Source organism: Fundulus heteroclitus, chromosome 16, assembly GCF_011125445.2.
Source record: "Fundulus heteroclitus isolate FHET01 chromosome 16, MU-UCD_Fhet_4.1, whole genome shotgun sequence".
In the NCBI taxonomy this organism is placed as follows: Eukaryota; Metazoa; Chordata; class Actinopteri; order Cyprinodontiformes; family Fundulidae; genus Fundulus; species Fundulus heteroclitus.
Window position 1 is genome coordinate 26,860,319 of NC_046376.1, and position 25,726 is coordinate 26,886,044.

At 41.1% G+C, this 25,726-nt stretch overlaps 1 protein-coding gene across 1 annotated transcript in view; it reads right to left on the reverse strand.

Moving 5' to 3' along the window:
- The window catches only part of pvalb6 (parvalbumin 6), a 56,522-nt gene extending 31,059 nt beyond the window's left edge, over positions 1–25,463 (reverse strand). Inside the window, exon 1 of the mRNA XM_036148335.1 lies at positions 25,322–25,463. The gene's annotated coding sequence lies outside the window, so the exon portion shown is untranslated. The remainder of the gene's footprint in view (positions 1–25,321) is intronic.
- Between the last annotated feature and the right edge of the window lie 263 nt (positions 25,464–25,726).

Here is a 25,726-nt window from a genome sequence, read left to right on the forward strand (position 1 = left end):
CCCTTAAGATTTTGGAGTTTAGAATTTACTCTAGCTAATATGTTGATGTTACACATCCAAAATTCTGTGGTTTTGAACTGCATATGTATTTAATGTCATAAAATACAGTATGACATAAAGCCATACTGAGCAGTCACTAAAAGTTCAAAAGCTTCTCTTTTGAAATGTATGCTTTTTCGTTCACTTTTCTAATTGAAAAACCAACAATTGGTTGCACTAAGTATAAAAACCATGACAAGCTTCATACATATAGGACTTCAGAGATGCAAGGATGCAATGAATGAAAACATTCATGTCTGAATGACATTTCCAAATACCTCGTGGGGCGACATGCTATAGTCTGGTGAAACCAAACTTGAACTTTGGCCCTCAGTTTTAAATGGCAAGTTTGATATGAGAACATCACCATGCATTACCAAGAGAACACCAAAGCCACAGTGAAATATGGAGGTGGCAGCATCACGATCTACGGTAACTTTTCTTTAAATTGAATAATTGTTGTGACTTTTTACTAAAACGATTGAAAACATAAACAGGGTTTTGACCAAAAACCTTTCGGTGTATGCTAAAAAGCTTTTTTTTATTATTATTATTTTTTTGCAGAATCCCAGTTGTTTCCTTACCAATTTTTTGATTTTCAGTTAGATAGCAAAGAATATTTAGAAAATGTAAACAAGATGTAGTATCATGATTTAAATGAATAAACTAGCTTTTTAACCTGGTTGAACAGACATTTGAGAGCCACTATAAGGTACAAAAAAATACCAGAATATTAAACAATTAGTAATGTAAGTCAATTTGCTAAGGGGGAGCACTACAATAAATGTACCACATAGCTTGTAGAGACGATATAGACAGTTGATCTAAACAAGCTTGACTTGTGGGCATTGTACTCCCGTAGAAGGGTGAAACAAAACAGCTAAAACGTCATATTACCCAACAAGCCTGTGCAAATTCTCAGTTTCCCGGATAATGGCAACAACAAACAGGCTTAAATCGGAGGCAGCCGGACTTTCGTTCAGTTCTTGTTCGTTTCTCTTTTGACCAAAATGGCTTATTTCCCCCCTCTTTCAAACCATCTGTTCTCCCTGTCCAAAATCTGGACATCATTGTCATCAAAAGAGCCCTTTGTTCTTGAGGTGCAGATGGACTGCTGAATCTTACCCTGAGCTGCTGGCCCTCCTGTGCTGTGCCGTGCGTTTATGTAGCTGTAGTTTAGTTTCTCCAATGTAGAAGTCATAGCAGTCCTCGCTGCATTGGACCACAGACACAAAGCCGCTCAGCTGAGGTTTGGGTGGTCTGTCTTTGAGAAGAACCAGTTTTTGTCTGAGAGTGTTATTAGTTTTGAAATTTACTGGTATGTTGTGTTTGGAGAAAATTATCCTGAGTTTCTCACAAACTCCTAACATGTAAATTGTTTTTGCATCTCTGTTTTCTCCTCTGTGTTTCTATAGAATGTTGTTGCTTTATTGGCTTATTCAACAAAGGCCCATTTTGGGTAACCACAAGCTTGCAGTAATGTCCTGAGGTGCTTGTGTCCTTTTTGTTTCTCCTCTGTGGTACAGGGAATGTTGTCAGCTCGGTAACTTAGAGTTACCCAAGTTTTACCTGCTCAGCTAACAGTGCTGATGACTTAGATACTAAAATGAAGATTAAAGGAAGAAAAAATAATCTTCTTATTCTGTGCACATTATTGGTTTAGGAAAGACCAAACAACATTTGGGGACCTTAAACAACAAAAGAGAAGCAAACCTACTTTGCTTTAACCTAAGTTAGTTTATCAAAGTAGCACAACATCAACAGTAACTCAGTTGATGGATGCTTTTTCTTGAAACTGCATTATCGGTGGACATAGTCAATCTTTTACAATAAATGCATCAAACAGATGCTGCAGCCAAAAACTAGATCAAAGACATGAAAAAAGCCGGTATTGTTTATCAAATTCCTTTAGGTGTTACAAATTATGCAATAATATCAACAATATTACACAAATATTCTGATTATTAATACTAGGAATACATGATCCATGTTTTTTCCCTTCCAATCTGATCCCGATAACTGGATTTGGATATCTGCAGATACCAGAGTTCTGTTTGCTTTAATGTTGTTGTCATCATTATTGCTAATTTTTAAGAGTCGGTAATAAACTCTTCTCTACCAGCAAGCATGATATGTAGGAAGGTAGGCATGTATGTTCCAAAAAGGCAACTTTAGACAAGTATAAGGTCAGAAAAACAGTAAATCATGTTCACGGGAAAAAGCCAATCCTGAAGACAAATGTGCAACTGTAAGCATTTTAAATTGACTATATTTATTAAATCCAACACAAACACCCATAAAGGCTAAACTTCCCTGCTGTTCAGAAGATTTTTGTAACTTGATTTTAGTCACTTCTGATTCTATTATTTTATTTAATTCAACTGTATGTTTAGTCTTTTTTACACTCTTAATTATAGCAATTTGAGAAATGTAAACCAGATGTAAAGTGGATTATAAATAACAAATATTATTATTTTTTATGATTTATGTTTTATCATTAAACCAGTCCAAATGAAATACAAAGGGTTGCTTCATGTGATCAGCACAAATGAAGTACACTGGCTCAGCAGTCAAGGTTTTCAAATATCAAAACTGCAATAAGTGTGAACACTCGCAGTAATCCCTAGAGCTGTCACATTGCAGAAGTTTATCTTTTGTTTGAAATGACTCCAGAAGAAATTCCTGCTGCCTGCTACTCAAAGACTCTAACGTACAAGCGCTGTCCTGAGTCTGCAGAGGTCCACAGACTCAGGGCAGCACAAAGCTACATTTCTGCGACTGCATACATGGTGTCACAGCAGGTAACCCCCCAGTTAGCAGCCAGCTAGCACCGCAGCCGGCAGAGACTAGGAGAGCTTTCAGCAGAAAACATTAAAAGACAGACATGGCTAATGAACTGAATATTCAGAAAGAGGCAGACACCCTGTCTACTTTTAAGACTAATCTTAAAACTTTCATTTTTGAAAAAGCTTATAGTTAGAGTGGCTCATGTTACCCTGAGCTACCTCTATAGTTATGCTGCTATAGGCTTAGGCTACTGGAGGACATCAGGGCCTTTTTTTCTTACTCTGCTGATTTCTACTGCTCTCCAGTTTTGCATTGCTTGTTGTCATTTCAGCTTTGAACTTTTTGCTCTCTCTCTTTTTTCTTCATAGTAGGTACACTTGGTCTGGCGTTCTGTTAGCTGACATCGTTCAGAGAAGACAGATCACCCGCTATTACCATCTAATGTAGAACAGATTACTAGATCAATGTGTGCTTCTGTGCTTGTTTGTCTCTCTTGTTGTGTCTCTGCTCTGTCTTCTGTAACCCCCAGTTGGTCGAGGCAGATGACAGTTCATACTGAGACCGGTTCTGCAGGAGGATTTTTCTTCCAGTTAAGGTGGAGTTTTTCTTTCCACTGTCGCTTCATGCATTCTCAGTATGAGGGATTGCTGCAAAGCCATGGACAATGCAGACGACTCTCCCTGTAGCTCTACGCTTCTCCAGGAGTGAATGCTGCTTGTCGGGACTTTGATGCAATCAACTGGTTCCTTTATATAGGAAATTTTTGACCAATCTGTATAATATCATTGAATTTGACTTTGTACAGTGCCTTGAGATGACATGTTTCATGAATTGGCGCTATATAAATAAAATTAAATTGAATTGAATTGAATTGAATTAAATTGAATATGTCGACAGGTTGGAGCAGAATTTTCCGACCCATAAAATACTTTGGTATTGGAACCTGATACTTATACTAGAACAAATCAGCCCCACCCCTATTTACTACAAGCAGGAAGGTCATGGCAATAGGTTCACTAGACTACCCTTCATTCTTGCATTTCTTTGGTGTGGAGTGCTTTAGATAGTGTCTCCAACGGTTCCTTTTCGTTATTCACACCACCAGCGGGTGGTGATTACCTTTGACTGATGTATCTGATCATCTGATTGTTGTACTTATGTTACAACTGTACTGTAATGGTTCAGTTCAATACCCACAATACCCCTGGTTTTAAAGCAGTGCATACATAAGTTTTTGTTCCCAGTTTAATGGGATTTTTCAGAAGTTTTCTTCTTTCAAACTTAGTTGAGCATGGGTTATGAGTTTTTATTTTATGGTTCAATAACTGGTGAAGCTGTTGCAGAGGAACGTTGAGCAATACTTTGAACTTTTGTTACCCTGTGAAGGGAGTCCTTGTTCAGCACTCTGTTTAAAAAGCCTAAACACTGCTCCACCTAACGAACCTGTGTGGATAATATTGTGTGTGTGGGTGCATGTGAGTGTGTCTGTGTGCGTCTGTTGGTGTGTGCAGGATTCTCCGTCTCTTATAGCTGAAGAGAATACAAAACAGATGAAAGAATAAATAAAGAGTAAGAGAGACGAAAGCCAAAATAAAAGTGTTCCAGAAAGAGAGAGCTGTGGCACGAGTTAAAGAAATAAACAGTTGTAGATATTGTTGCATTCTGGCAAAATGGGCATACATATGAAACCACGCACACACACTATTTCATCCTTTTGTCTCTTTTCTAAATCATGGAAACACAAACGCTGAGGAATGGGGTTAAAGTTGTGGTTTCGCCTCTGGGTTTGCCAACAAGAGCTCCTTGCATGGAATGAAAGGCGACAGATTAGGCAGGTGAGGAGAGGAGGAAGGAGATGAGGAGACAAGGAAACAGACAGGGGTGATAATCAGGAGAGGCATGTGATCTGGTAGAGGAGGTTGCAAGGAGGAGGTGTTTAAATGAAACAGAGACCAAAGGGTTGAAAGCTTCGGATTAAAGAAAACAAAAACATCAGTGAACACTAATGAAAGTACTCAGTGACAGTTCAATCAAGTTAACAATGAGCCTCTTGAATTATCTTTTGTCCTTTGTCTCACAGGTTCAGACCTTGATGCGGCTTTGGTAATACCTTTGTACGTCACTCTGTCCAACGGTATAAAACAGCCCTGACCCACTGAAGCATGGATACAATTAGACTGCTAAGGTATCAGCAGCGCTATCTCCAAAATGATAGCAGCAGTCACTTGATCCTCAGACAGTGATTGAATAAATAAAAAAAGCAAGATGCGACATCCTGAGAAAAACAACATACCTGAGCTAGCATACCACACTCTTGATCCCAATACACAGCTGCTATTCAGAAAGGTGTGCATTGCAAGCAAAACACAAACCTCAAAGACGTTCCAGGACTTGATAGGACCTATTTGATAAAATAATAAAATAATAATTAAAAATAACTGAAGTTTATTGATCTCACAATGGAGAAATTCACTTCTGCATCTTGACCCATCACCCTTGGGGAGCAGTGGGCTGCCATGTGCAGCGCCTGGGGAGCAATCTGGGGTTAAGGGTCTTGCTCAGGGACCCAGAGTGCAGGCCCTGGGGATCGAACCGGGTACTTGCATCCTTCTCTGAGTGCAAGCGCGCTGCTCTAACCACTCGGCCACGACCCCCCTATATGTCCTTACATCTGCATACATGGCAAAGCATGAAACAGTGTGACAGCAGCTCACTATGTCCCACCTGCTAACAAGGGTCATAAAAATGTTAGTGGTGATAATGTGTGTTATCAGGAAATATCTCCTTTTTTTTTTACATTTTCCTGTCCTTTATGCGTTCACTCTGGTTCCTTTCTACTGTTGCTTCTCCTTTTTTGCTAATCATCTTCATTTGCTCGGTTGTCTTTTCTTCCCCACGTCTTCCCTCTCTTTCTCTCCCGTAACACTGACATCTGTTGCCAAGTCAAACAAACATCTTTGCATCTTTTTTGCTTCCGTCCTTGACAAATCTCATTGCCTCGTCGCTCAGATGGAAGCTGGCAGCTGTCATTCATGTCAGAGAGGCTATGATGATTTTCTCATTTTCCTCATTTCATCCCATTGCCCTTCTCTGCTCAGGCGAGACGGGATAAAATCTCAAGCAATTCCGAAACGGGCAGGTGTCTCCTTGCATCGCAAGTAGTTTGTCGGTGGTCTAACACGGGGGCTCCTAACCACTTATAATGAAAACTTTCGACTTGTAATTAAAAAAAACCTAAAACAAAACAGATCAATTTTCATTCCCTAAAAACGAATCACCACTCAGAGCTCAGATACGCCAGGCCTGTGAGTACAAGTCAGGGATGATACTTGTGTCAGCCTGTTACAGGCTTGTGTGTGTTTTTTACACCATCTGCATGATGCTGAATTAGAAAATGAACTGAAATTGTGTGATTGCTCACTATGTGTGAGACCTTATCCTTTGACAGAAATTTACATACATCTCTTGGAAATATTTTTCTTTTACTCTGACTCATCTCAAAATCCACCTTTTCCTCTGATAAAGTATATCTTAATTTCTTCCGGGAGCCTTTTAACATGTTGCAGAAAGTCGAAAATCTAGATCAAACTATGTCAGGATCCTAACCTAAGTATGTCCCATAAACCCTTAGTCTGTGCAGAGTCTGTTTAGGGCTACACAGTTTGAAAGATATTTTTGGTGAGAGATGGTGAATAAGGAAGGTAAGGAAGAGTGTTTAAATAAAACTTTAATTTTAGATGTATAAATAAATATTTCCCTTTACAGTTCCACAGAGAGGAGATCTGTCTCTGCGTCTAACCCGTCCCTTAGGAGCAGAGGGGCTGAGTGGCGCCTGGGGACCATTCTGGGGCTAAGGGTCTTGCTCAGGGACGCAGAGTGGCACTCTGTGGGGATTGAACCAGTTTCTTGCAGCCGCACTGCTCTAATGGCTAGGCCACCACTCCCCCTAACTACCTTTACAGTTTCTGCTGAAAGAAAAGAGTAAACAAGGAGGTTCTACTTCTTCTTTTGTGTTTGCTAGGCTTTACTTACATTCTGTCTTTGCTTTTGTTCTTTGCTTCTTTCTGCTGACTTGCCTTTGCGGCTCGACTTCGCCCTCGTGAAGATGAGGGAGCAGCGTGTCCCGGCAGCCTAAATGAATGCTCTCATCTATCTGTGTATCCCTCCCGTCTCCTCCCTCTCACTTAGCCATCCTTCTCTCAGTCTCCTTTGCTCGTTCTCTCTGCTTCCCATCGCCCTCCATTAATTTTATGCTTTCATTTTCTCCCAGCAGCACACATCTACAAGCCTGGGATCATCTTGGCAAATTTTGCCACCCCCCCCTCCTTTCTCCCACCCTTAAATCCTCGACCCCCCTCCCACTCCCCTGTCTTTTTCTATTTTTCTCTCTCAGTAGCTCCAGCCCCCCGTCTCTAGATCATTTGGCCACAGCAGACAGGCTCTTAAACTCCAGGTGCGCTGCACTGAATGATGACCGCAGAAACACGGGGATGTGGCTTGCACACAAACCTGTGGACCCGCGCGTTGAGCAGCCAATGGCCCCATCATTGCACTAATGTGTCTGTGCCAAGCATTTTCTCTTTTTGTCCCTTCTCTTCTTCCATATAGACAATCTTTCATCTATAAAGCCTGAGCTAAAATTTAGAGAGAAGCTTCTCCCTCTAGAGCTGAATTTAACTGTATGCTCACAAACAAGTCTCTTCCAGGCCTTGTGAGGTTTCAGTCTATGTGAGACAAATGTGCATTCAGGGCCATTTTGCACTCTTCTAGGTTCTCTGCCGAATTAATATTCTCCCCATCTCTTGTCTTTTTATTCTAATTCCAATGGATAAGTTAATTGCGCAACACTGATGCTCTTTACGGGAAGGGTGTCATGATCCCCAGGAGTTTGATTACTTATTTTAGCTTCCTGGGGATCCTGCAGTCTGTTTGTGTTTGCACCTCTTTAGTATTGCTTACCTGTTGGTTCTTGTTCTTGTCCCTAGTTAGTTTTCTGTTCATTGTTGTGTTAGTAGTTCATTCTTGTTTCTGTTAGATTCTTATTTTCCTGCATGTCTGTCCTCAGTTCAGTGTAGTTTATTCTTTCTTATCTGGTCATTTAAGTATTCCTGTTAGATTCTGTTCTCCTCCTATCTCTGTCAGATCATTTGTCCTCCCTCTCCCTCAGCCTAGCTACCTTCACTACTTCCACCTGTGCTGCCACTATCATCTCATTGGTTCCACCTGTCCCTCATGCCTTCTTTCTCCAGCTCCTGTCCCCTCTTAAGCCTGAGGGTCTATTTTCCAAAAAAAAATGCATACTCAGAATTTATAAGGCATTTCTCAACTTGTACGATGCCTGAACTGCTAATCCTGTAATCAACTAACATAGAGGTCCTGGAGGATGATGTGCAAATTTGAGAGTAAAATATTTTGAGCCTGAGTGAATGAGACTTGAATGCCCAAAAATAAATTTTGCCAAGAATAAAGTCAGACGTTTACATACAAAACGTCTCACTTTGGCTGTAAAGAAGGAAATAAACACAATAAATTGTAACTTCAACATCTCCGCAGCTGTGACAAGTTTGGTGTCCAAACAACAAGCAATTGAGAAGGTATACATGTTTAGATTGAATAAAAAGCCAGGCAGACCCCTATTGTTTTGGCACACTTTTTGAAATTTGGAAATTATTCTTGAAATTCAAAATGTGATGATTTGACGCTATTTGTTCAAGGTATAATTAATCCGAATATGCAAAAAGAACATATGTTACCCAAAACATAGTGAATATTGTCCCAATTAGGAGCAGATCATAATCCTTTCACAATCTTACAAACCCTCGTTTTGCACAGGGCTGCATGGCATAACAGTTGCTATCCCCGCTGTTATGCAGCAAGAAACCCTGCACATAGTTTGCACATCTGCAATGTCCGTGTTTTGATTCTCTGCGGATGCTCCGGCTTCCTCTCATCGCCAAAACACATAAATGTTAAGTTCAGTGACAACCCTAAATAGCACTTAGGTGTGAGTGTGTGCATGCTGGTGAGCTGTTTCTTGCCCACTGACTGGTTGAGATAAGCACGAATCCCTCCATGACCCTCCAAGGAGGAAACTTTTATTGACAATTGATGGGTAATTCTGCACACATTTAGTTAGATTGTTTAAATCTGTGTTCATATATGAGTGGTCAACTTGGGCATTTGGGCTTTGAGCACAGATGACACAGATCAAGAGTGACAGTCATGCTGTTATGTTCACTGTTGTCATTCATGAATGCATTCCCCTGCCATGACCTGCAGATGCATTCTCTACGAAGCAAATCCACCCCTGCAATGAACTTTGACCATCTTTATTTTTTTTTTTTTCAATACATCAACACAGAAACAAACTGTGCATCGGTTTACGCCTAAAAGAAGACGTTCTATTGGTTCAGGAACGAATTAAATCACTGAAAAGGGAAACTACTCTAGTCTATATTTCACCAATATATTTCCTTTGGCGGTTACATTTCCATGTTATGCGTTTTGTGTGATTGTTATCACCATGTTCCAGGCTGCACGTCTGACTCCTTTCCTCCTATGCCCCTTTATTGTTGTGCCACTTTCCTTTTGCTGTCTTGTTCACTAATTTTATATTTATGCTCTGCAGGAAGGAAAGCCCTCAGGCCACTAAACACACATTCATGCAAAGAGACCAAGCATGCCCGCTTTTCCCACAGAGCAGGTAAAAGGCACGCACGCTTACACGGAACAAGGTCAATGAATAATATTACAATGAAGCATGGGATGTGCATGCAAAATGTAACCCACACAAACTGAAAGGGGAGGATTAACAGCTCCGCAGTTGCACAATAGCAGTTTTACAAAGTTCATGATTGATTTCTTTGGTCCCGTTTTTTTTTTTTTTTAGGCATGCTCAATCAAATGAAGCCTGTTTTTCTATTACACTCTTTTCACTGTAGTATTCGTGCAACTAAAACATTTCTAAATCTAAAGCTGGCAGAGGAGCGTGAGGGATGACCTTCATCTGAAAATGAAATCTGAGTTTATGTCCGGTTAAAACGCATCTCAATCCAGTTTCTAGTCTTGTTGGAGGGGTTTGATAAGTGAGTAGCTTTAGCGATTAGCTTACTGTTGCGTCTTTCCTGTGTGGTCGAGTGCATGCGGGTGTGTGTCTCCCCGGCTGAAAATACTGCAGTCTTCGTCATGCCCGACTGGCTCACAGCAGTGTGATGTCAGGGTCTCCTTTTTCTGTGCATGCTGTAGAGGGGAGGCACTTGGCTTCACTTTGTTTCGGGAAGCGGGAAAAAAATTAATTGAATTGGACAGATGTTGATTATGTCACAGAATATGCATGTGTAATAGCTTACTGGTGTAGCACTTGGGGCAATGGGGTCAGACACAGTCATAGATGTTTCTTTTAACGGCACACGCATCCTGTGGGCTAACGGTCTACGTGGTCTGCCTTACATAATGAATCCAATCGTATATAAACCATGTTTAATAATGCTGCCACTTGCCTTCTCTGCGTTCCCGTTGGTTTACTTGTGAGAGAGTAAATAAAAAGATCATGTGGGACAAGGCAGTTAGATCATCTACGCTCTAATCCAGCACACAGAGAGTTCCTAGTGGGTGAGTGGCAATAAAAACCCATTTTTGATGATTTTAATGAGGGTTGATGTTCGTAGAGACATGACTCACCGTATGCTGCCCATGAGCAGAATAAAACCCAATTGCCTTATTAATACCTGTGACTTAATTGTGACTTACTTAATTATTGCCATCTTCATAATATCACAGATATTCTGGCTGATGCAAAAGTGCTACCAATTTCTGAACCCCTGCATTTAATAAAAAGTCACTGGACTATATGTGGGAAACAAAGGCCTTAGCTACCTCGGCAAAAATATCTTCAATGTACGTTCTTTAAAAAGCAAATGTAGCTCCAGACAAAAAGCCTAGAAATTCCAAGAAGTGCTGCCATACCATTCCAGCCCAGAAGGTGGCAATACCTTAAGAATTAGGAGGGTAACCACACATCCACATAACGAGATGAAACTCAGCACAATTTTAGATTTTAGAGAAGGAGATGAGACAAGGTTTTAGCAACAACAACTCCAATCACCTGGCATGTTGTGTGGGATACATCTGGCCCAGGTGAAATTTGAAAGTTTGGGAGAGAGCCAGATATGTCATAGGTGGCTCATATAAAACCTAATAAACTCTGTCATCTTGGAAAGTACCCAAAATGCTGCCGGACAAATAGTTTAAATGTGGGAAAGGCTTCTCCCCAAAGCTTATCTTTTCTTATTGGTACTTTTCTAATGGAAGACTCAAAATCAAAGCAATCCAGATGACGGGAGGAGACACTTAAAGCTACAGTTGGTAATCCTGTTCAGAAACACTTTTTGTTATATGGGGTGAAATGGTTCTTCCATCCTGACAATAGTCAATAATACATTAAGTGTTCAGAAAAAGGAGGGGAAAAGAAATAGATCTCTGTGAAAGCGGCAGGCCTGTAAAATCTCCGACAGGGATTTGTCTGAGTTTTGATCCTGCTCTCATCCCCTCTGTCCCTCGAGTACTGACGGTATTGCCTTAGCAAATGGTTGTCCCACACGCTAATTAATCTGACGCATTCACGTAGCGCCAGTGTTTAAACTCGTTCCTTTTTATTTTCTTCTTGCTGGCTGTGCATGCACACTTATTGTGTTTATGTATCCAGTTAGGTTAGCGATTAACTTCGGTGTTAGCTGTCCTTTGTGGCTCCGCTGCTCACACAATATACTTTGAACATGGCTGAGAGTTGCAAGAAGCAAACCACGTGCAAGTTTATGAGAAGAGGAAGACATCAATAGAAAGAAATAAGACTACGGTGGATCTGAGAGATTTTTTTTCACGCGATCTGCCTGAGGCATGGAAGAGCAGGTAAGATGGTCTTGCCCATGCACAGTTGTTCAAAAAGGGACTTGGGGAAACTTCCGGAAAAATCGGCAAATCTACCTTTAATAGTTTAGGTTTAGGGAGGTTTTTTTCAAACATCTAAAGAAATAGATAATGCAATTCAATTTAAATTAAATTCAAATTTAATTTAAAGCTTCTGTCACACTGTTTCTTATCTTGCCTTGAGTGTTGGCATATCTAAAATATGTGTTTCATAATTCTAAATGAATGAAGAAACTAAGCCCATTTTATAAAATAACAAGTCCTGTTGTTTGATTGTGTCTCAGATACACTCTGCTTTGGATTGATTTAAATATTCATCCCCAGTTCAATGCTTTATAAACCAATGATACCAAATAATTATTTGCTGAACTAATCAAATAGTAGACAATATGCCAGTTGGAGTCACTTCAAGCATCAAGCATGTGGAGGTGAGTGAAACTTTATCAGCACACACAGACCCTTCACTTTGTAAAGTCTGCACCCATTGAATCTGGGTGTGATAAATAAATTGTGATGCTTAAGTCCTGGAAATTTTCAACATGAAGTGATAAAACGTCCTCGCTGTTGGATGCCTGAGAACAAATTATCTTTAGCCTAAAAAAACACTTGCAGGGAAAACATCTGACCCCAAATCTGGATAAACATCTTGACAAAAAGCTAAAAAATTTACCTTGGTGCAAAGAGATACTGTCAATGTGGAGATGATTGGACCAAATAATGAATGTGAGGAACTTACAGAACACAAGGAAATAATTGGTGTAGGAGCCAAGAATAAAGCAACGAAGAATAATGGAAAATCCACTGAGCGGAAGAAACGGAAACCAGACAACAAGAGAATAATCAACTGCATGAAAGTCATGTGAGTAATAATCAACAGAATACCAAACAGCTGTTGGAAAGACTAAGGCGGCGAACCGAGGAGGACACAAACAGAATTTAACTATACACAAACCCAAGCTCATGACTCTGACACCATTGATTTGTGACAGGGATGGGACAAAAACAGACTTCCCAACACGTGCACTTATAATGTACAAACTATATTACTCTTTACAATCACGTGATGCAACTTTCCACTTCAGAGTGCTGTTCATCAAAAGTTTTGCCTCAGATCATGTCATAGTTTGGTTGAAGAAGGACCCAAGTACAGAAAGTGATGATGAGTGGATTTAATGGACAAGCATCTTTTAACGTGCTGACGTCCCTGTTGGTTCACTATTGATTGGCCCTTGCACAGGATGTCCTTGTCTGAACCGTGATTAAGGTGGGAGGTGGAACCATGTATTATCTTTCAGGAGAAAAACTAAAGCTCTCCTACGTAACTGCGTTATAAAAAATGATCTTGACTCAACACCCTATTTGCAATGCTGTAGGACTATGAGATACTTTCAGTAACTGAGTAACTCGGTATCATTGTTAGAGAGAACAATAAACCTTTTAGAAATCTGTTCTCTTTGCCATGGATGCGCTTTATGCCCGCCTTCTTTTTATCTTTCTTCTTTGAATCTTTTCCCCTGATCTCTCCCTCCTTTATCTCGTTTTTCCATCGTTCACTGCGTCTGTCTCTATTTCCTCTTTGCCTTCCCCTCTTTTCTCCGTCGAGCACCCTTACGTCGCTGCTGTTGTGTAGATTCTCTTTCTGTGGGACATGTTCGCTCCCATCTCCTACTGTCCCTGGTTCTGAAGCATTTTAGGCAACCGAATTAAAGAAAGCAAAGCATAATTTGTATTCTGGACCATAACTGTGGTGCAAGTGGGAAAACAAGGGGGGTGTTAGGTGGACAGTGAGGAGATGTGGGGATGTTAAAGTCACAGTTAAATTCAGTGGACATAAGGGTAAGTGTCCTAGGGTTTTGATCACACTAATTAGCTTCTTTAGAGATATGACCTTTTGCAACATTAATGCACTGCTTTGTACTAACAACCCTTCTGATAATATAAGGATTTGTGCAGTAACTTGAAATTAGGAATCGTGTACCTTGCATCTTGACTATCATCGATTTTAATTGCTGTTTGATTTGAGCACAGGGGAGTGAAGCTCCTCTGACCTTGCGGCAGAACTTGATGACTTAAAAAACGCTCGCCTGTTTCCTTAAACAGAATTGTCATGTGGCCTCAAAGGCAGGCCCCTCTCAAAGCTGGCTCTGGCTGAACATAAATCATCAGTTGGTTGTTGCTGTCCCGCACAGATGAGTTTTTCATAAAAGAAGCCGACTTTGAGGCAGTGGATTGAGGCTCATCTGGATCAATGTTGAGTGTCAACTGGAAGCCGAAACAGGGCCAATTGCAGAACAGGTTCAGGAAGGATTGAGGGTTGCAGCTGCTTAGAGAGCTGGTCCATTGACCTGAAGCTGTTGCTATGCGTAATTTCATAAAAAAAAAAAAAAAAGGAGCTAGATTTTTTTTGACACAAAACCCGTTGGGCATGTATAGGTCTTCAGACAAGTCCCATTCTAAATTGTGAAGCATATTGAGGATGTCAAATAGGCATCAAATAATACCCACATTTGAAAATGTAAAACAACCCACAGCAGAGGCATCTTACAGCTGACCATCACTTACTCCTTATATTGGTTAGTCAAGAGAGATGCTTCGTCTCTGTGCACTACAGCCCACCCCATCCAAATATGGCAATTAACAGGCGTAAAAAGAGCCTGTTTTCAAGACACACCAGAAATCCCCTGTTGTGTTGGTCACATCTGTCCTCAATACATCCAACTCCAAAAAGTCTACTTGCTCTTTCTTCTTCAAGTTGACTTTAATCTGCACTGTCGCAACTTCAAACGAAGGTCAGATTAAATGAGGACTACTGTAAAGGGAAAACATCCTCACCATTGGATTCAGTGGCTGTCACCCTGAGGGGCTGGATGATGTCCGGAAACAGGGGCGTCTTGGTGGGATTGATGGATATTGTTCTCAATGAATGCTTCTTTGCAAGGCCACAGGAAAGGCCTTGTCATTCATGTCATGGATAACACTGTGAGCTGAACGTGAATGATGGTACACTTAAAAGGTAATACAATAACTGCTTTGCAGCCTGAGCATTGTTCGGCACACCTTTTTCCTCACTTAAGAGCTCCTTGGACTCTTAATAAACCAATAACAATGAGTGCAAAATACAACAACCAATTAAATCCTTTCCAAACCTACAATAAGCTTAATATTTTTTGACATGGGTACCTCAGAGCCTTGATTTCTTATCGAACTCAAAAACATAGAATGAAGAAGTTCAAAAGATGTATCAGTTCAAGACATAGTCCACATACCACTGCATACAGACACAGTAAAAAATGACATGTAGCTTAAGGTGTGACAGATGAAGCCAATAATGGAACACCTTTACAGAGCATCTCAGATGTCACAGGCAGGGAAGGGCAAGTTTGGTGTTAAGACTGAGCAAGTCAAGGCTGAAAAAGAGTCTGGGAAGAACAGATAACTTCTTACTTTGTTATCTTATTCGTGAATTGGGACTGTGATGCGTTCAAGTCTTCCTGACATGTTCATAAGTTAATAAATGTTTGTACACATATATGATATATACATGTTAAATGGACTGTGACATTTTAGCACTTTCAGTGTGTTTGCTGCCCTCAGGTTGTCAGTAAAGTCTATAAAAAGCAGTCAACAGAAACATTTTGGTTTCTAATGAGCTTTGAAATCAATCAATGTTCTTCTTCAAACGTGATTAGAGAACAATGTGCAGACATATAACAAAAAAATCCAGAACATTTCATATAGGTGAAACTTAAACATAAAAAAACTGTTTGTATGAGAGGATTTGTGCAAAATGAAGACCTGGGGTCCGTTCTTCGTACGTCGCTAACTCAGTTAGCAGGATTTCATTGTTGACGATTTGGCATGATCTTGGATCGTTTGGTTCTTCGAAAGACATCCTGCACTTGTTGTCATAGCAACATGTACGCCAGCTTAAGCCTGCTCGAGAGCAGGTTTATTTCATGTAAACAGGATTGGATCACAGCTTTAGAAGCGGAGGAGATAGGGAAGTCTGCCGTAGCCATGTCCATTTTTACGACAGCAACCTGTTGCAGAAGGTGCAAGGATAATTTGCAGAGCTTTTCGAATTAATCACGTATTGCGCAATAGACAGGATCCTTTAGCGCAGCGCGACAGTGTAATTGTAGAGAGATTTTTCTTGGTGGCTGTTATAAACAGACAAACACATCATTTAACAGTGGCTTTTAAAGAGGAAAAAGTGGTGTTGGAGCCATAAATCTAAAATATTTAAGTTATTTGTATGATGGTTTGCTTTTTATTCTTATCCTATAAGAAGATTTGTTCGGGCCATTTTATTGTGAAGTTTAGTTTACTTTGAAAGGCTTGCTTCCTGTCGAGCCGTATGTTGTATTAGAAAAAACTATGGATGGATTATCTAGCCACGGAGCAATACAGTTTTACCGTGTAAACTGTGGATGACTTGGAAAAGGAAAAACTTCATTTTTTTCTAGATAAAGAATTTTTTTGTTAAAATTCCCAGTTTGCACGTGTCCTTTACTTCCAGTGTCTAAGGAATGACACTGAAATTTGGATCTCTTGACATAACAAGTGCCTTTTTAAAATAAAGTATAATAATTAAAGGCTACCATTTTGTAGAATATTCTTGTATTTCACTTTTACTTGTCCCTATGTTCTAGTGGGTCCCGTGGAGGCTCTGATATAAAAGAACAAAGTAAATATGAAATTATTAAAATGAAAAAAATCATACTGGAGAAAGTGATAGAAACATATACCATGGACAGTATTTACGCATTAATTTGTCTGCTGCTTTTTGCCAGCCCTCTCTCCTGGCTTCAACAGATTTTTTTTAATTAATGACTCAAATTCGGCATAACCTTACATTAAAAGCTCGTGTTCTGCTTGGGAGAAAAACTGTGGGCGTTCTTTGGCCATGCTGAACAGCCAATAGCAGCGCTGCTGATCATTGTTTCTACTATCGATACATTTCCCCTTTTAAACAAACGCATGAACGCGCAGTTGTCTCAGATAACTCAATCCAGCCATACTAATCGTAAACAACAGGTGTGTTGGAAGAACCCAATTAGCTGGATCATGATTAGCCGGATGAAATCATCTTGGATGTGTCATTTGATCTTGGATGTTTTAAGCAACGTACGAAGAACGGACCCCTGGCCATTGCTGTAGAAGATTGTTTTGATTATATTAAGAATTCAATATATCTAACAATCCTTTGCTTGCTTAGCTGAGATCCAGGAGGCAACTTTTTAAATCATTCTCCCCAGAAATCCTCTTAAACCTCTTTTGTTCTTTTACTACTGCTGCCTTTACCCTCTCCATAACTCCGCTGTTCCTTGTCCAGGACCAAAGCAACACAGCTCCTTCTGGATCAGAGGTCTGACAACTTGACAAAATCTTTTTCCAGGAAGGCAACAACAATTGGAACATGCTAGCTGATCTTCATTTGTCAAAGGTGAGAAAGCCACGTCATTTGGACAGTCAACACATGCCATCCTTCATGTGGAACTGAAGAGAGTTGGGTTAGGTCAACCACAGTAGCCCCCACAACGTTCCCAGCAGAATTTCCTGGCCAATCTCATCCTCCCATGTTCTTGGGAAGCTGCCAACTACCTCAGCAACTTCTGAAACAGTGATAAACTCATCTTCCCCCAAGTCTTCAGACTCCGCCTCCTCCCCGGTGGACAAGTTGACCAGATTGGGGCAAAACATGCTTCTGCCACCTCTTGACAATATCCCCCCAAATGTCCCCCTAAATTAAATAGCCTGTGTCTGAGTTAGGCTCTGATTTCCCTCTCTGAGTTATTAAACTGTTTATCAGAATTACTGTACTTTACAGAAGAAGAAAATTATCCTCCATAAACTTTCCAGATTTCTTCCATGCCCAGGGTTTTACACCTGCAACCACGGAAGCAATCCACCTGCTGTCTGGGGAGTGCCGAATATAAGAGTGTTTTATGTACCGTTGGCTAACATCTGGTGACCAAGTAAATGCTGAACCTTAGGTCTCACTCCTTCAGAAGGACAGTACATCTATATATACCAAGATGTTGCTCCCCAAAGATGGCTACTTTAAGTGGCTTTGACAAAATGGGTCACATCATCATCCAATTAATTTTCTTTTTCTAAAAAAAAAAAAAAAAAAAAAAAGGAAACGGAAAAAAAGACCAGGCTAAAATAACAAGAGACCTCTCTATCCGTTTTTCTCGCTCTCTGTCCCATCTGACCGTGGGTTTGTTAATGATCTCATTTAAGGGGTCATGGGTTTTCTAATTGGAAACGGGCGGACTCCTGTTGCTCTGGACTGACCTCGGTGACAGTCTAAAGTTAGCAGCAACTTTCTGTCCTCGTTGAACACGCTCAAACACTTGTCACACTCTTTGCCCACAAACACGGCCAATCATTTAAATTACTGAAATAACCTCTGGACATCCCCCACGGAGGAAGCGCGTTCCATCCAGAACATTATGGACGGATGTACTTAGCACGTGTACAGAGGCATGCTGGGCTTATGCTGAAGTCGAAGACGCAAACGCACATAGGACAGAGAGGAGATATAATAAGCTCCTCTCTGAGAAAACAACCTTATATTGAAAAAAGTACTTTGTATCCATCACCGAGTCCTTTCTGGGGGTATTTTTCAGGTCTGACCAGCACCTCCACATGACATAAATGTACAGAAACATACACAAACACACTGTTCTCTCCACTCTCACGATTCCTTGAAGACGTCTCAGCTCCAGCGCCGTTACTGTATGATGTTTTTCCTACGCCCACAGATGCATACGGACAACATTAAGTCCTGAACAGGCAGCGCGGATCACGTTTTACACCGATCAACCTGTGTATCAGCCAGCTCATCAAGCTCTCGGATGCTGGCTACATCGCGCAACATCTGTCCTTGACCTTGGCAGTGACGAGTGAGCATTGCAAACCTCTGGGGAGCGAGTGTGGTTATCACAGCCTTCTGTCACGAACCATTACGATAACAGGGGCCTTTATTAATGTGTGTGCATGCGCTGTGTAATTATGATAGGTAGCAAAGTGCACGTCATCTGTGACCTGCCTTGCCTCAGTGAACACAGCTTATGACTTTTCGTATCAGTTTGCTGAGGTTTTTTTTGTATTTCATACAAAAGCTTGTTGCATAGCTAACTGGTGTGCTTTTCTTTTTTACTCACGTCAGCCCATGAGAACCATGCAACTCTCCCCTCTCCTTTTTTTTTTCTTTTTTTTTTATCAAAATCTGCTTTAATTAATGCCATTAAAACAAAGGCTCTGAACAGGGGGTTAATTACGCTTTTTCTGAAATCAGCGCAAATGCAAATTCTCCGTGAGCGACCTCTGTTCTACAGCGAACGGTGACGGAGTTTTAATTATCCGGGAAGCCTCTTAAGTTGCTGAGGCACCCTGTGGTGACAAAGCAGCCATATTTGCAGAAGAGAAGAACACCGGGAGATGAACACAGAAGAAAGTTGAGATTTAAAGAAAGAAAAAGAGATGGTTGTAAATAAAGGTCAAGGGAAGGAAAGAAGAAGCTGAATCACCGAGCCTCCCTCTCTGACTGTTCACGACTGACTGACCCCTTGCTGACATCTCTCACTTTCAATCACAAGCCCACGCAAACAGCTACTCCTTCATTTTCCTTTATTCATTCCATCTACCTGCACATGTTCTCAACCACCTCTCCATGCACACTCCAACATAGGGAGGGAACGTGGAGCACCAGAGGGCAATTGACAAAGTAGGACAAAGGACAGCCACCTCCGGGAATAAACATGCGTACGTATTTATGACACAAGACTGCTCATTGCCATCAGTAGTGTTCCTTTCATTGCAAATTATTTTATTACTCAATGTTTGAAAACTGAGTTGCACAAGGAATTTAAGACCTCTAATTTTCAAGTAGATGTGTGTTTAAATGGTAAATTTTCTTTACAATTCCTTGCAAACACATGCATACCCCTTAAAACTTGAATTTTGTCATGTTACAACCATACATTCCTGTGCAAGGTGAAACACGGCGGTGGTAGCATAATAATGTGGCGGTGTATTTTTCAGGGTGGTAGGGGGTTGGTTGGGTGGAAGGAGCTAAATCCTGGCATCAAGCTTCGATTTCCAGGCTAAACAGTGAAAAGTTGCATACATATGGATGCAATTATAATGCTGTTTGGGTCGATTTAACGTTAGTTCAGATCTCAAGAGCAACAGATGGACAAAAATATACATACATGGGGACTTTCTGTAATGTTACAACCAGAAACTTAAATGCCACAACAATAGCCCCAGCATAATGTTCATTCATAGTTATATCATTTTGCCGGGATTGAGGAATTAAACCTGCTATTCATGAAGTGCAAGGCTATAAACTTGTATCACATGACCTTGTACTTCAAGACGGGGAAGTGAGTCATGGTAACAACGACATCATGAGAGCATTTTACTTGAGGACATCTCCACTTTGCATCTCCCTAAGAGAAGAAAGAGGTGCATTGACACCATCTCTGTCTTTGAAGTTTTTCGTACCTTTATTCTAAATTGAGCATTTAAGTGGACTGCAGGGTTAGCCATTTGGCCAGCAACAAGCACTTTCTTTCAGAAAACTACAGATTGTCTGTGGTCAGTAGTGGAGTTTGGGAGTAACTCTTTTGGAGCATTTACTGTAAAGTAAACCCAGGTGTAATTGCCCCTCACATATCCAAAGATTCTCTGGTGTTAAAGTGTGAAAACATCTTTACAAACACCAGTTCACACTCTGTTACTTTAACATTTCAGCTGTTACCATTAGAACAGCTCGCACCTGGCACTGGCAGGAGTTTTATGTGATCTTTTTACAAGTAGTACAGCTCTTTGGGTGCAGTTATGAGCCGTTAATTTTGCCCCTTTACGACCATGAGTGGTTCTTTGTTAGTTCAAAAGCCAACATGTATCTTAAAACCACTTACAAGGCAAATGTTTATCTGATTCCTGAGAGAGTTAATACAAACTGAGGTAATGGATGGATAGGTGATTAGTGTAGCTCTAGTATTGATTCTGTCTCTATATTTCTCTAGATGCACCAATAAGAAATCAGTATGTCAGTGGCACATGAAGACACACAACCTTAAGTAAATAAAGTATCAACATTGCACACATTAGATATTTTAGCATTCAAAATCCAATCTCCAGCCAAGTCAGCCTGTCACAGTATTTTTTCCGTCAATTATTTGGCATGAGCACCACAACTCCCAGATGCTACATATACTGCTGCACAATTAGCAATTGTGTGGCAGTATATTCTGTAGCAATTGCTACAGAATTTAAAGCAATGCCAAGAAAATGAGAAGGCAGTGACCTGATTGCATAATCTCATACTATGTTAAGCAGGTGCTCTGTCTGCACTGATGAAGATTCGTTAACCTTATCTGAATGCTTAAAGTAGTTGCTACATTAGGGAGCAGGATTTATCTTCTGAATATTTCAGAAGATACATCAGATATTTGATTCTGATGAGCGCAATGCACGTATCTGATGTACAAAATAATTTTTCAATAAACGGTTTACTAAGAGGGAGGAAGCAACCCAGCCCTATACTGATTAGCTCATTAAACCTGCTAGCTTTCTGTACCACCATTGGGAGAAATGGTTGACTGGATGACCAATGTGTGCTTCAGTTTCATGTCACAATCTTATGGTAGGTTCACACTGAAGGTGAACAAGGCGAGTTTTTTGCGTTCATTGCCTGTCGTCGGACGCTTGACATTTCATCTCGCAAACAATTCCCTGAATTTCACCCATCTAGCTTCAATACGTCATCAAATAGGAGGATTCTTTTATCTGTATCTTCATGAGTGAATCCGGGTTGTTCTATGTCATACATGTCCTGATATCTATAAGCTGACATATCAATTTATCTGACGAGAGAACACAAAGTGGGTCAGCTTCGCCAAAACACGATGTTTGAGCTTTTATGATGGCCACAGCATGCACGTATTTTGCTCCATGGGCAGTGCCGAGCTGCAGGGAAAACACTATCTGATAGGGGAATGCAGCTGAAAGCGAAGCAAAGCTGAAAAACAGCCGTTTCGACGAGTATTACCACCTGGAGCTGCATCTGGATGACCGTCGCTTCCAGCAGTACTTCCAGCAGTACTGTCCACGACCAAGCATGAGGACCTGCTGCAGCATGTCAGGAGACTGGTTGCCTTCCGGCCGAACTACAGCCGTATTCGGTCAATAAATCCATCATTACTTAATAGAAATATAGCATAATTGTACTGTCTATACAGGTAACATATAAAATATATAAAATATATATAAAATATTTTTTGCACTTAAATAAATGGACGCGGAGGACACGAATGGACAGAAAAGTTCAGATTGTAGAATTTAAGCGAAATTTTGCTTTGCTCTAGAGACACGGCCACTGAGCTCTTCACCCAGCTGGCGTCTTTCACATAACTCGAAGTGCGTCATTTTCGACGAAATGCGTCGCGACTCGTTAATTCGCTCCCAAACATACCTTCACATAGAAATGAAATGTAAATCACTCTTTCTTGTACCCTGAGGGTAACTTTAGATGGATGGTTGTTCCTGGGAAATGTCCCTCCTGTTTGATATTTTCTCTTACAAATAACTTTGTAAGCCTTTCCAGACTGACAGATGCCATTGTCTCTTCAAATAATTTAGACCAGGTGATAATAAGTTGCTTTTTCACAGCTTTTGTCCTGCTTCTTGTTGTCAGACCGGTTCTATTGCAAAAAAAATCAAGCCATTGAAGCAGTAAAAATGTCTATATTTATCTGAAACATGTAAGAGTAAAACGAAAGCCAAAACAGAAGTAATCAGTAAGGGGGCAAATACTTTTTCACAGCACTGTCAGATCAGCAGTCTGACAGCAGTATTAGTCTTTGTAAAGTCAATCATAAAAAGCCCTTATGTTTTAGCTAATCAAAGTCTAAAACAACTCACCTTTGTTGAAAGGACACCAACTTGCCTGTCCAGAAATACCTTCTTTCGTGTCTCTGGGTGATTTGTATAATGACCAGGGTAAAATGAGCTTAACCCTGACCTATCCGAGTTATCACTGGGAACCGCCAAGTGGTCTAATCAAAGTCAAGCAGGCAAGTAGGTGTGAAGTGGGAGACAGTTTCATAACATAAGCAGTGCCGCTTTGCAGGTTCTGCAATGCAGTGATTGGTTGATTTGTGAAGGGCCTGAGCAGTCCCTATGAGGGGCCACATCAGGAAGCCATTTTGAGTTAACATATAGGAATTAACTTACAGATGCTTTATGCAGCAGCCGAGCGTTTGCAGCTGATAAAAGTTGATTATAAAGGTTAGTTAAGTTTTGGAGATTTAAATCACAATGTATCTATGTGAATTTAATTGTAACCTGGGTCACACTAGAGGATCGTCTACCTAACTGATTTACCTTTAATCTGTACTAAATAATAATCACATTAGGCACATTTCTGTCTTTGATCTGGTTTCAAAAGTTAATGCAAGCTAACTGAATTATTTGCACATGCTGGCTGCATGCACATGTAAAATTAAAAATGCTCTAAGGTGAGAGAGAGTGTTAAAGCGTGCTAAATCACGAGCTGGGGCGAGGGACTTAAATTAGTTGGTCAGATGGAACCTGGTTTTGATTTAGTGATATTTACAGATTTTTCAAGGTGCAAAACTGAGACCTTGTGAAAAAAGGATTTGAAAATCAAACAGAGACAGAATTCTGTGATTTATTCTTAAAAAATAAATCAGATATTGGTACCTTTATTTCTACCTGCACATAGAGCAAGGAAAGTAATATTTGATTATAAATGGTCATACGCAGATTATGCCAATGCATGTTAATCCCGGGCCTAACCAAGGCCTTTTAACTCAGAGACATGCATAACTATTCAGTCTGTCTGCTTGACTTTGAGTTTCGCAGTCACATCCTGCAGCTAAATTGCCAGGTCTTCTCCCACAGGAACGTTATTTTACACCTGGGTATTTCACGCTTCACCAAGCTTCATCGTCGTGAAATCAGTCAATTCTCAAGAAATCGGGTGGAAATATTTAACAATGTATCAAGCTCGACTTTTTTGGGTTAATGGAAAAGTGGTGATGTAGTTTATGGAGATGTGTGATCTGATGAGAGGAGAGGAGAAACCATAAGAGTTAGAAGGAAAATGGAACAGACTATACAAATGTACTGTCAGAGTACTGAGAGCATTAGTTCAAGGTGATTAATGTGTCTTGAAAACAGATTTTTGGGGTGCTGTGCTTGCAATTTATTCTAATCATTAATTGGTGGCTGCTGCTATCTGATCATATGCTGGCTTGCATAAATGTGAATATTCATTGAACCTTCCATTTGATCATGTTACAAAGACAAAAATGATGGTAGTGTACTGAACAGTGTGGCGCGCACTTGTATGTTCCTGGGTAAACATTTTGCATAATCTTTTGCTCCGAGTCCAACGGTGTGTCTGTTGGGGTATGCCTCTATGGGTTATATATGAACACATGCCACACTCTTCAGATTTTTATTCCTTCCATGAACCCTTCACCTCCTTTTCAGTTTCTTCATCATCCTCCTGCGCTTTTAAGTCTGACACATCTGCAGCAGCCTCTGGTCCCCCGGTTGAGGCCAACGTCACTTTTAGGGGTCCAGCTCAATGGGCAGACCAGTGAGCATCGGACGGGTGAATGATGCAATAAAAAAAGAGTTTAGTTGTGGTTTTAAAGCACCGCGCTTGTTCGTATGTATGTCTCTCTGTCAGTTTGCTGTGCGCCGACTCCACGAATCCACAACGGACGTTCCTCGCCATCACTGCAGCACTGTGCTGTATGGATAGCGTTATTAGGAATAATCTTAATGTACCAGAGCGGAAGCTGCAGCTTCATTCAGCCGTTCTCTGCCAAGCTTCACCTGCACAGGGATGTAATGTCCTGCCCCCCCCTCGCATCTTCCTCCACCTTCATATCTTTCACATCTTCCTCTCTTTCTTGCGCACACACACACACACACACACACACACACACACACACACACAAGCATGCATGCGCGCACACAAACACAGCACTCAGGGAACCAATCAGCACCGCCTGTTTGCTGGTCCTGTTTGTGAATGGGACTCTTACGAGAGAGGGGGAGGAAGAGGAGGAGGAGGAGGAGGAGAGGGCAGGCGCTGATGCATTTGTAGACATGCAGAAAAATACCAATAGCCAAATTTCAGATTTATTTTTTTCCCCTTCCTTTTCAAATGTTCCTTTACTAATTTTGACTTAATTCGTCTTCTCTGTCTCTTCTTCCTTCACTATCTTCTTTGTGCCACCTCAGCGCGTCCGCGTCTCTTTTTTGGGTACTGCAGGGGTTTTGTCAGTGCTGCATTAAAACAGCCTGATCAGAAGGTTTCCCCACACTTTTCCTCCTCACACATCATCACCATCAAGATCCCCCTTGTTTAATGTTCTCCACTTTCCTCCTCCACTGCGGATGCCCCATCATCTTCACACTTGTGCCCTGAAGCAGGTGTCACCACATGTGTGGTGGGCAACCACCACAAACACACTCAGAGACACTCACTTGATCTCCTCGCAGAGACACTTACCTTCTCTGACAAGGTCTTTGTCCGGGGTGCTTCTGAATCGTCTGTTGTTGGACGAGGAGCGCCGAGCCTGCGAGCTTCTGGCAGCTGAAGAGGAGTGAAGGACAGGAAGAAAGAGATAGAAAGGGTGACGAGGAGAGACAAGAGGATGCAGAGAGAGAGAGAGAGAGAGAGTGAGAGGGAGAAAGAGAGAGAGGGAAAAAGTGGACTAGAACGATCCAAGAGAAAGAGGAGGAGGAGGGGTGCTCCGGCTTGCTGGAGGTGAGATGAAGGGGAGAAAGAGCGAGGTAGGAGGGGAGAGAGAGAGAGAGAGAGAGAGAGAGAGAGAGAGAGAGAGAGAGAGAGAGAGAGAGAGAGAGAGAGAGAGAACGCAGGGGGGCTCTAGGTTGTGATGTGAGGGATTCCAGT